The sequence below is a fragment of the Pleurodeles waltl genome, chromosome 8, assembly GCF_031143425.1.
Source record: "Pleurodeles waltl isolate 20211129_DDA chromosome 8, aPleWal1.hap1.20221129, whole genome shotgun sequence".
Lineage (NCBI taxonomy): Eukaryota > Metazoa > Chordata > Amphibia > Caudata > Salamandridae > Pleurodeles > Pleurodeles waltl.
The window spans coordinates 455,674,111-455,685,960 of record NC_090447.1 but is presented as its reverse complement, the minus strand read 5'-3'; positions in this window follow the sequence as shown (position 1 = coordinate 455,685,960).

Here is an 11,850-nt window from a genome sequence, read left to right as displayed (position 1 = left end):
TCCGGTAATGAATCAAAGTATGGGAGTCACTCTCCCACAGAGTACAGGTGCTAGAGCAGCCACGGATGCAATATCGCTGCCAATGACTGTTGGTCCAGCGGTATCATTATTTGCGCAAAAGAAACCACTTATTAGTGAACAGGGAGCAATGTCTCAGAGTCTAATGAGGAGGGGACAAAGGGCCAGATGTAGGAAGCGTTTTGCATGGTGCAAACAGCGAATTTTGCTGTTTGCGCCATGCAAAACGCGCATCGCGATGCTCATTCCCATTTTGCGAGTTGGTAACCTGGTTACCGACTCGCAAAATGGGAATGCGACTCGCAAATAGGAAGGGGTGTTCCCCTTCCTATTTGCGATTCGCATCTCGATGTACAATTGCTTTGTGAACGTGGTCGCAAAGCAATTCGCAGTTAGCACCCATATCAAATGGGTGCTAACCCATTCGCAAAAGGGAAGGGGTCCCATGGGACCACTTCCCCTTTGTGAATGGACCCAAAAAAAATTTTTCAGGGCAGGCAGTGGTCCAATGGACCACTGCCTGCCCTGAAAAAATTAAACAAAAACGTTTCATTTTTTTGAGTGTATTGCAACTCGTTTTCCTTTAAGGCAAAAAGGCTGCAATACACACAAAAAAAACTGCTTCATTAAAAAGCAGTCACAGACATGGTGGTCTGCTGTCTCCAGCAGGCCACCATCCCTGTGAGTTCTGCGAATCGCAAGGGGGTCTCAAATTGCGACCCACCTCATTAATATTAATGAGGTGGTTCTTTGCGACCCCCTTGCGATTCGCAGATGGTGTCAGGGATACCATCCTGCATATGGGTTTGCGACTCGCAAATTGCGAGTCGTTCAGACTCGCAATTTGCGACTCGCAAACCCAAACATACTTACATCTGGCCCAAAGTGAACAAGTTCAGGTATTCTCTTCCATGGGTCAGACTTTTGATGGATCGAGATCACTGTTAGATCTTAGTCCACTTGTTGCACTGCCAGATTCTGTGACTGGACCAAATGCAGGTTATTGACACCACAGACACTGAGTGCAGTGGTACAGCAGGTGCCACCGGTCCAAGCGAATAACATTTTGTTACAGGGACTGACAGCTCAGCAGTTGACTGAATGGTTAGACAAGCTGAATACCCCACAAAATGCTTCTAAGGGTAAGAAGCAATTGAATTGTGTCAGATTAAGCATGGAAGCAGGTGAACTAGTTGAGGGAACAATGGGGGTGAATAGGTTAGAGTCTTACACAGAGACAGTGCTGAGATACTTATGCCCAAGGATTACAAGAGAGGTGGGCAAGGTGCATCAGAAATTGGCAGATTTGGCAGAGAAGCATGGCATAGAAATTGAGAAAATGAAGCATTTGATGAGAAGTTACAGATTAGATTTCGAAGCAAAGGATTTTGAACACATTAGATCTGCCGGAATGAAGGCGCACCTTAAAGAACTATTGCAGAGGGCTCAGGTTTGGGGAGCATTAGAGAAGTAGGAAGGCAGATGGATAAAGAAAAGAGACAAGAGGAAAAGAGATTTTCTAGAAGTGACTGAGAATGTATAACAGGACAACGATCCAGTGAAGATTTTACCAATGAGGAAATCCCAGGGGGAAATTTTGTTCATGTTCCTTGGAGTAGGAGTGACATTTTGTCATTTACGAATGATTATTCAAAATTGAGAGAGAAGCCAGTGGAGTGGTACCAGAAGATAGACAGGTTCATGAAGCTCGAGAAGTGTTTGTGGGAGGACTTGAACACATTACTGGAGATAGTGGTCCCAGCAGACTTATGGTTTGAGTGTAAGAGGACTGTAGACTGGCCAACAAGTGAACCGGAGAGAGATAAGAATACAGGTGCACCGTCTCCTGAGGTAATGAAATATTACTATAAGGTGATTGAGTTTCTGAAAACAAGGATTTCGCCCAAGAATATTGATTGGCAGAGAATTGACAGGACAGTGCAGGAAGCAAAGGAGTCGACACACGCATACTATGAGAGATTGTTGAAGGCGTTCAAGGAGTATAGTGGCAAAGAAGCAATGGAGCCAAAAGACATGCTGCATTATGTGTTCAGATTTGTGGAAGGACTGAGGCCCGAAATAGGTCAGATGATTGAGAGTCCTTTGATTTCTTGGCAATCTGAGCCAATTGATGAGGTGTTGCAGTATGCAAAATACTGTAGTGATGAGATTGAGTTGAAGCAGAAAAAGTTGAAGGAGAAGGTGATGGTGATGCAGATTAAAGCAGCTCAAACAGAAGTGCAAGGAAATTTTGTGCAGCAGATGCAGCAGCTGCAGGGAAATGTCACGTTTCAGCCTCAGATGAGAGGTAGGGGTCGTGGAGGCAATATGAATTGTGATCCAATATTTGAATACTGTAGTTGTTCACAATGATGTGCAGGGGATGAAGAAACTATTGCCGTGTCACATTTGCGCAGCCGTGGGACATTGGAAGTGGGAGTGTCCGATGATGATGCAGGAGGGTGTTGTTCAGCAAGGTAATGACATCAATACATTTCAGAATGCAAGAGGACCAAGATTAAGGGGTCCTAATCCAAATTTTCAGAATAATGTGAATCAAATGCAAAATTTCCAGCCCATGCAGAAGGTGCCAATGCCCTGTGCACAAGTGTCCCAGTTGCAGCCAATACAGCAGCAGGTTCCCATGGTACCTAGACAGCAAATGCAGATACCTCAAGCCCCGATGGAGCAGCAACAGATGATGCTTTATCAACAGGTCACAGGTCAGAGACAAGACAGAAGTAGTAACACAGTGCACCAATTCCCGTTACACAGTGAGAATGAAATAAATGGTGAATTAATGAGTGAATGAATGAGTGAGAGTTCAGATGAGGAGCCATGTGTGCTTGCGACCTCTTTAGAAGTAGATCAGAGAGGACCTTATGTGAAGGGAAAGGTTATGGGTCACAGAGTATCAATTCTGGTGGACACGGGAGCTACACGCTCTACAGTGAGAAGTGCAGAAGTTCTGAATTTGCCCCTTTCAGGTCGAACAGTTCAGGTTGTGGGGTAGGGAATCCGTATTTGACCAACCTGATTACAGATCCAGTGCAAGTTGAGATTGCAAACTTTCAGGGACTGCATAAATTTGTCATCTGCAATTCACGTCCAGTATCCCTACTGGGAACGGACTTGTTGTGTAAGACAAAGTGTTTGATTACTTGTTCAAACTATGGAATTGAGATCCAGACAAATAGTGATGATGAAGAAGACCCAGCCCCAGAAACTGAGTCTGAAACTACAAATGAAGAGTACCCCTTGATTGAGTTTTTCCTGATGCTCACAGTGAAAGAGCTTCATTCTGATTTGCAGGGAACAGTACAAGAGAACGTGTGGGATTTGACAGGGAAAGAAGTAGGGTTGATCAAAGGAGTGGAGCCAATCAAGGTTACCTTAAAACCGAATGCAGTGTTTCCGCAGCTTCCACAGTACAACATGACACAAGATGTCCTGATGAAAGTGGCTCAGATAATTGCAGATTTTGTGAAGCAGGGAGTGCTAAAAGAGGTGTTGAGCAGTCTATATAACTCATCGATAATGGGTTTGAGGAAGCCCTGTGGGTATGTTCGAATTGTTCAGGATTTGAGAAAAATAAATGAGATTGTGGTCAAGTGTTGTCCCATAGTGCCCAACCCAGCGGTGATAATGTTCCAGATTCTATGCGATGCAGAGTAGTTTACAGTCATTGATTTGTCACAGGCATTCTTTTCTGTGCCCCTTCATGAGGATACCAATTTCTCTTTTGTTTCAAATTTTTTGATAAGGCTTATTGCTGGTGCAGGCTTCCTCAAGGGTACACAGAATCACCTTCCTTGTTTAACTAGATCTTGAAAAAGAATTTGCAGTCATTTGAATTGCCTTTCCAGTCGACTCTGGTACAGTACATTGATGACTTATTGATTCCATCCAAGACTAGGGACGATTGTAAGTATGACTCGATTGACTCGATTGCCCTGTTGAATCATATGGGAAAATATGGTCATAAAGTTTCACCACTGAAATTGTAGTACTACCAAAAGGTAGTAAAATGTCTGGGTCACTAGATTAAGAAAGGGTCGAGTTCAATATCCAGGTAAAACATTACAATTATACTGCAGATAAGTCCCTCGACTACATAGAGAGATGTCAGGATGTTCGTGGGAATGGTGGGTTATTGCTGCCAATGGATCCCAAATGTTTCAGAAATTTCAAGACCATTGAAGAAGTTGACCCATAAGGATGTTACAAATCCCATAGTGTTAGATCAGGATGAGTTGAGAGAGAGTTTGTGCAGAGCTCCGCCGTTGCCTGACTACACCAAGCCTTTCATATTGTTTTGTCATGAGTGTGATGCATGTTCATTGTCTGTCCTGACTCAAGTCCATGGAGGTGCTCATCGCCCAGTAGCATATTTTTCAGCTACTTTGGACCCAGTTGCAGCAGCCATACCAGGTTGTTTGCGTGCAGTTGCCGCAGTTGGTCAGAGTCTTTCACAGTGTGAAGGCGTGGTGATGGGATATCTCCTGACTGTAATGGCCCCTCGCTCGATTGAAATTTTACTGACAAGGACGAAAATCCAATACTTGACTGGTGCTATGTTGACAAGGTATGAGACTAGTATTTTGGGAGCACCAAACATCACGCTTAAAAGATGTACAGTGCTGAACCCAGCAACTTTACTTCTAAGTGATACTACTGAAATTGAGAAAGAGGAAGATGATGAACATGATTATATCGAAGTAAGTGAGTTTTGCACAAAACTGAGACCTGATGTTAGAGATACATGATCGGAAGAGAATGATCAAATTGTTTTTGTTGATGGTTCTTGTCTAAGAGACAACACAGGGACACTGAGAGCAGGATATGCTGTATGCACAATTACAGGTACCTTAGAAGCTTCCTGGCTTTGAGGAGTGTATTCTGCCCAGGTAGCGGAACTGGTTGCTCTTACTAGGGCATGCCATGTTTCTGCTCGATTGAGAGTCACTATTTACACAGATAGCCAATATGGATTCAGAATAGTTCATGATTTTGGTCAATTGTGGTCGCTGAGAGGTTTCTTGACCTCTTCTGGAACACCAGTGAGAAATGGTGAAAGAATAAAAGAGCTGCTATATGCAATTCAATTACCTGAAGAAATTACCATGGTAAAATGCAGTGCACATCTAAAGTCACAGGACTATGTGTCATTGGGGAATGGATATGCGGATCAATTTGCAAGGTTTTGCGCATTGATCTGTATATCGTTCAAGGACAGATGGGAATTGTTACCTGAAGAAAACACCACGTGTATGAGTTATGCATTAGAGGTAATTGACAAGGAGGAAAAACGTTCATGGAGTAAAATGAAATGTGTTCAAAGACAGGATGAATTTTGGGTTTCTGAAGAGGGTCAGTTGGTTTTACCAAACAGCCTACTGTCTCATATGGCAAGGTACTATCATGGTCAGGCACACATTGGGAGGGATGCCATGGTACGTCTGTTCAAGATTGACTGCTTCAACCCCAAGTTTAGACAAGATGCTGAAGCAGTATGCCATTGTTGTGTCATTTGTCAGCAATTAAATGCGAGGAAAGGGACAATGGTTAATTTGAGCCACATTGGAAGAGCAGGAGGTCCATTCAGCAGAATGCAATTGGATTTTATTGAGATGCCTGTGTGGAGGTTTGAGATATGTGTTGGTGATCGTCCGCTCTTTCTCTCAGCAGGTGGAGGCCACCACACTGCCACCGATCCATGACCCAGGGCACAACCTGAGAGCCGGAGACTGGGTTGTTGTCCGAAAGCACGTGAGAAAGACGTGTTTGGAGCCACGTTGGAAGGGACCGTACCAGGCGGTCGTAACAACTACAACAGCTGTGAAGTGTGCTGGGATCCCAAACTGGATTCACACAAGTCACACAAAGAAAATGGCATGTCCACTGGATCATGAAGAAGCGTTGTTGAGAGTACCAACAATAGTGAGGCTAATAACAGCACCAGAAAAAGAACCAAGAGGAACTGAGACTGAATATGAGGACAGTTCAGTCACTCCTGTGAGAGACGAGGGTGGAGACCTCCAGGAGAATATCGGAAAACCTATCTCAACTGAAGCAGCAGGAGAGCCTAATCTAGAGGGTGTTCTCCCAGAAGTAGATGATTCTGAGAGACAACGAGAGCAATTGCCAGACCGAGAAGGGGAAGGAGTAGAGATCGATCAAAGTCAAGGTGATCTGACTCCTCCTGAACCGGTTGCAGGTCCGTCAAGAGAAAACACCACAGAGAAAGACAAGGGTTCAAGTTCAATCTTGAAGAGAATACTGACAGAAGGTTCGCTGAAAGGAGATAAGTGGCCAAAATCGCAAGTGGAGAAAAGGAAAGAGGTGGTTGTTGAACCAACAATAGAGTAGGAGGTAGATACTACGAGAAAAGAGGAACTAAGTGAAGGGGAGCTGAATTGTCAACACCAGGACAGTGCGGGCTCTACGGGCATCTAGAATGCAAAAACCCAACACTCGCAAGATAATGTAATTTATGCATTGTGATGATATGTTATTGTTTAACCTTTTGCATTGCAGAATTCCATCCAAAAGATTCATTTTTAAGGTGCTCATAAATACTGTACATTTGCAATGTATTGCTGCAGACATTCAGAGTGTGTTAGGGTGTGGTCCCTTTCCAGGACCTTCTAGAGACTTTCCCTGCAACATGCCTGGGCGTGGTTCTAGGCTGGGCCAAGACTCTATAAAAGAAAGTCAGCCCAACTTCCAGTGCTCACTATTCAGAGGTCCCGGTGCAGAGCAGCAGCTTCTTCCTGAGCTCCTGTCCCGGCGGCCTATTTGGATTTTCCAGTCTTCTGCACTCATCTCTCATTGGTGATCACTGTTTCCAGGCGGTAAGACGGTGTTTGGACATTTCCCAACACCGTAATTGAGAATTTTCATATTCTTGATTTTAATTCTTAAATGAAGAACAGATTACTTGTGCTCTGCAATTTTTTGACATTTGTATGGTGGTTTGCAAATAGGGAGGACGCGCAATTTATCCCATAAAGATTTGACTTCGTTATTACATTGTTGTTCATTGCGTGCTGATATTTCTTGACATTTACATGATGTTTTACGAGTTGGCAAGACGTGCAACTCGTTTCATGAGCATTTAACTTTGTTGTTCATTGCGCGCTACCTTTTCTTGACATTTACATGGTGGCATTCGAATCGGCAAAACGCGCGATTCACTTCTCGTGTGTAATTCATGCTGTTCATTGTGCGCTACCATTTTCTGGTATTTACATGGTGGCATTCGAATCGGCAACACACGCGATTCTTTCCTTGAGTGTTTTTTCATGTTATTGTGCGCTACCATTTCTTGGCATTTGCATGGTGGCATTTGAATCGACAAGACGCGCAATTCTTTCCCTGAGTGCTTTTCATGTTGTTCATTGTGCGCTACCATTTCTTGGCATTTGTATGGTGACATTTGAATCGGCAAGACGCGCAATTCTTTCCTCGTGTATAAATAATGTAAATTACTGTGCGCTACTATTCTAAGACATTTTCTTGGTAGCATTTCAAGTTGACACGTAGCGTGATTTATTCCTTGAATCTACGTTGTGTGATTGCATGGTGCACAATCCTTTATGGTGTTTAATACTCATATAAAAATCTGCAATGTGCGCAATTCACTTCCCAATGTTTTTTCTGAGATGAACACAATACCAGAGTTCTAGATGTAATGCTGTGTGTTCTTGATATGTATTCTTAAAAGGAGATTCATATGGTTGTTTAGAAATTGCTCAGAGTGTTTCCTGATTCTCATGCTAAAGAAAGTACTCGAATCTGAAAGTCCTTTTTAACTTTTCCTGTTTCCTCCTCAGGTATTTGGTCATCTAAAGCCTAGTCAGTTTTAGGACTGTTCTAGGGTTGTTCATGTTTTTCGGAAAAGACGAAGCTTAGAGTTGTAGCATGGTACTGATTTCATGAGATGTAATTTTGATGTTGTGTTTTAACCTTTTGCTTCCTACAGGTCTCCTTCCCAGCTGTTCCCGTCCTAATCCCCTTTTCCCCACTTGGACTCTCTTAGACTCTGTGATAAATCTAATCAGAGTATTGGAGCTGTCTTGTGGTGGAAGTGTTGGGAACGTACACAGACCCCGAGGATCTGGTGACACGGACATGAATGATGATAATCGAAAATTGAAGAGAAAGAGAGAAGCAAGTTGGAGATACGCAGGTCCTGAATGGGCATATGTAACTACAAACGAATGGCAATAAGAGTTTATGTCTTTTTTGTTTTGATAGGGAGGTTCCAAGTCAATATTTTGAGGTGACGTGAAGAAAGTTGAAGAACTGAACTGCTGAAACAATCTGAGAAATATTTTTGAGAAAGAGACTGTTGAAAGTAACCTGAAAATACATTGATAACCTGATCTGACTTTTTGAAAACCTGATATTGACAAGCTGCTAACCGACTTTGACAAGAGAGAAGGGTTCCTTGAAGTGAAACTGAATTGTTGAAAGAAGAGTTGTCTATTTTTGATTTTTGCTGCAAGTTTTTATAAGTTACTTCTGCTTTCTGATTCTTTACAGATCATGACTGATTTAGATAAACAGGTTAGAGATGCTAGGCACTGTAAATATATGAGCATTGGTTTGGCAATTATGTGTGGGATTTTGTTTATAATATTGATTGTGGGTATGTCTGTTCTTGATGCGAAAGGAGCCAACCATACTTCTGCTTTTGAGACAACTACACTAACAGCTGTACAGAAATTTAAGTTGCATGAGAAGTATTTGCTTGATTATACTAATGTGCAAGGAGAACTTTCTTCTAATGTCTTCTATCGCTTATTGAGTGAGTATGTTGAGACAATGGATGCAAAGGATTGTCTTGTGTGTACCCAGATTCCTTCATCAGTCGAGGAAGGAGTCCCTTATCATAGCTTGCCGTTAACTTTTGGGATAAGTTGTAGTTTGCTACTAACAAGGTTCTATAAGCAGGAGTATATTCAATATTTCTATTCTAATCATGATGTTGTGTTTTTGTTTGTTCCTATCATTAGATATCTGAGTACAGTAGCTAAGGATAATGACATAATTTAGTTAGAGGATTCTTTGAACCTACATTGACATTTGGCACAGCTTATGCACATAAAAACAACCTAACATGCCTGCTTATACCTTTGGAGAAGAGCTTCGTAGATAATACTGATGACAGGAGAAAGGCGCTAAAAGAGAAATTAGAAAAAGGCTTAGAGAAAAGGATTTACAGGAATGATTATGCTTATAGTGCAATTAAAACGCAAGGGAAATTATCTTTAGATGCACTACATGTATGGAAGCTTTGTGTATATATAGGCCAAAATTGTGCACCAACACTTTATTTGCGGGTATGAGTGAATGCAGGCATGTGCTTTTGTTTCAGAGTAAATGGACATTTATGTTGAATGGGCAGGACCCTGCGATTCCAGGGATCTATTACATTTGTGGACTTAATGCTATTACCGTCTTCCAAGAGGATGGTATGGGACATGTTATTTAGGGATAGTTTTCCCAAAGATTTACCAGATGGAGGATTTGAAAAAGTTTCCGAAAGTGACTGAATTATATCATAAGAGACAGAGGAGGGAGTCCTCGTCTGCGATAGAGGGAGATATTTTTGGTGCAGTGATTCCTTCAGTGGGAGTCATCCTCAATTAGATCAACATTCGAAAGTTGTCTACTATTGTGGATAACATGCTGACAATTTTTTCAGGGGCTATACTCCTGATAGATACTGAATTAACTGCGGATTGTAAATTGTCTTGCTTTAGACATTCTTTTAGCTAAGGATGGGGAAGTCTGTAAAATGATTAATTCTAGGCATTGTTGCTCGTATATTCCTAACAACAGTAAAGATATAAGAGACTTAGGGCCAGATGTAGGAAGCCTCTTGCGCCTCGCAAACGGCGAAAAACGCAGTTTGCGAGGCGCAAAAGGCCTTACGCGATGCAGAGTGACATTTTGCGAGTCAGTACCGACTCGCAAAATATGATTCCGACTCGCAAATAGGAAGGGGTGTTCCCTTCCTATTTGCGATCGCATCGCGATCTTGAGTTGCTTTGTGACCGCGAAAGCGGTCGCAAACCAACTCGCAGTTACCATCCACTTGAAGTGGATGGTAACTCATTCGCAAAAGGGAAGGGGTCCCTATGGGACCCCTTCCACTTTGTGAATGCCACAAAAAATATTTTTCAGAGCAGGCAGTGGTCCTATGGACCACTGCCTACTCTGAAAAAAAACGAAACTAAATGGTTTCAGTATTTTTTCTTTTTGCAGCTCGTTTTCCTTTAAGGAAAACGGGCTGCAAAAAGAAAAAAAAAACTGCTTTATTTAAAAGCAGTCACAGACATGGTGGTCTGCTGTCTCCAGCAGGCCACCATCCCTGTGAGTGCCTAGACTCGCTATGGGGTCGCAAACTGAGACCCACCTCATAAATATTCATGAGGTGGGTCTTTGCGACCCCATAGCGAGTCGCAGAAGGTGTCTGAGACACCTTTCTGCATTTCATATTGCGAGTTGCCATTTGCAAGTCGCTATGACTCTCAAATTGCAAGTCGCAATATGAAACCTACCTACATCTGGCCCCTACTTACTAATCTGACTAATGCAAAAAGTGATTTGAAGGAATTGAAAGAACCAGGTGTTTGGGAAAAGGTTGGTAAGGGGTTTGCTTCAGTGGAAAATTGGCTCAGTAGCATTTGCAATGGGGTACTATTGAAAATAATACAGGGAATACTAATTGTCGTGGGTTGTCTATTAGGGATATGGCGATTATGCAAATTGTGTAAAAGGATTACATTGAAAAAGTCTAAGAATAATCAGAGGAGGAAAGAAAAGAAAAGGGAAAGAATTGTTTGGGAAAATTCAAGGAGAAGACAAAATTTTGAAGAAATCGAATTGTAAAAGTTTGTGGGTGGTAATTGGTGTGATGACACATTTAGGGCCAGATGTATCAAAGATCCATTTTGCATATCTTAAATAGCAAATTAAAAGAAATAGCTATTTAAGAAATGCAAAATGGGATGTATGAAATTTGCGATTCGGTAATAGCGATTTCTTAAAATTCACAATCAATATTACTGAATCGCAATTAGAGAATCTGACTCCATTCATCCCTATGGGCCCATAGGTGCGAATGGTTTTGCATTTCCCAATTTGCGAATTCCAGTTAGGAATTCACAAATTAGGTATTGCAAACCACAGGGTGCTGGGGGCCTAAGGACCCCTCTGATGCACCCCAAAACAATATTTGCGGACATGTGAAGCACACACACACCAGAGCTACATGTCATTTATAAAAATGCATTTATAATGCATTTTTAAAAATTGCACATGCTTACCACCAAATTGTATTTGGTGGTAATTGCATTTCCTAAATGCCCAATTTGCATTTAGGAAATGCGTAATACATGTGCTTTGAAAATCGCAAATAGGAATTCCCTATTTGCAATTTCCTATTTACAGAATCGCAATTTGCGATTCCCTAAATGGGGTCGCAATTTTAAGGAATCACTATTTTAGCGATTCCTTAAAATTTGCACAGCGAATGCCTTTCGTACATCTTGAAAGGCATTTTTGCATTCGCTTGATACATCTGGCCCTATGTCATCAGAGGAGGGATTGCTGAAGCAGGTGTGTTAACTAGAAATTATTAATGAGTGTTTATGTATTTTAAATAATTGAATTATGTAGAAAATGAAATACGGTAGAAAAATAATGCATGCGTTTGAAAATGTGACCTTTGGAGAATGGCCACCAGTATTCACAAAATGTACTAATTAATGATTAATACATATGAAATATTGAAAATGTATTAGATTAATGTAGTAATAT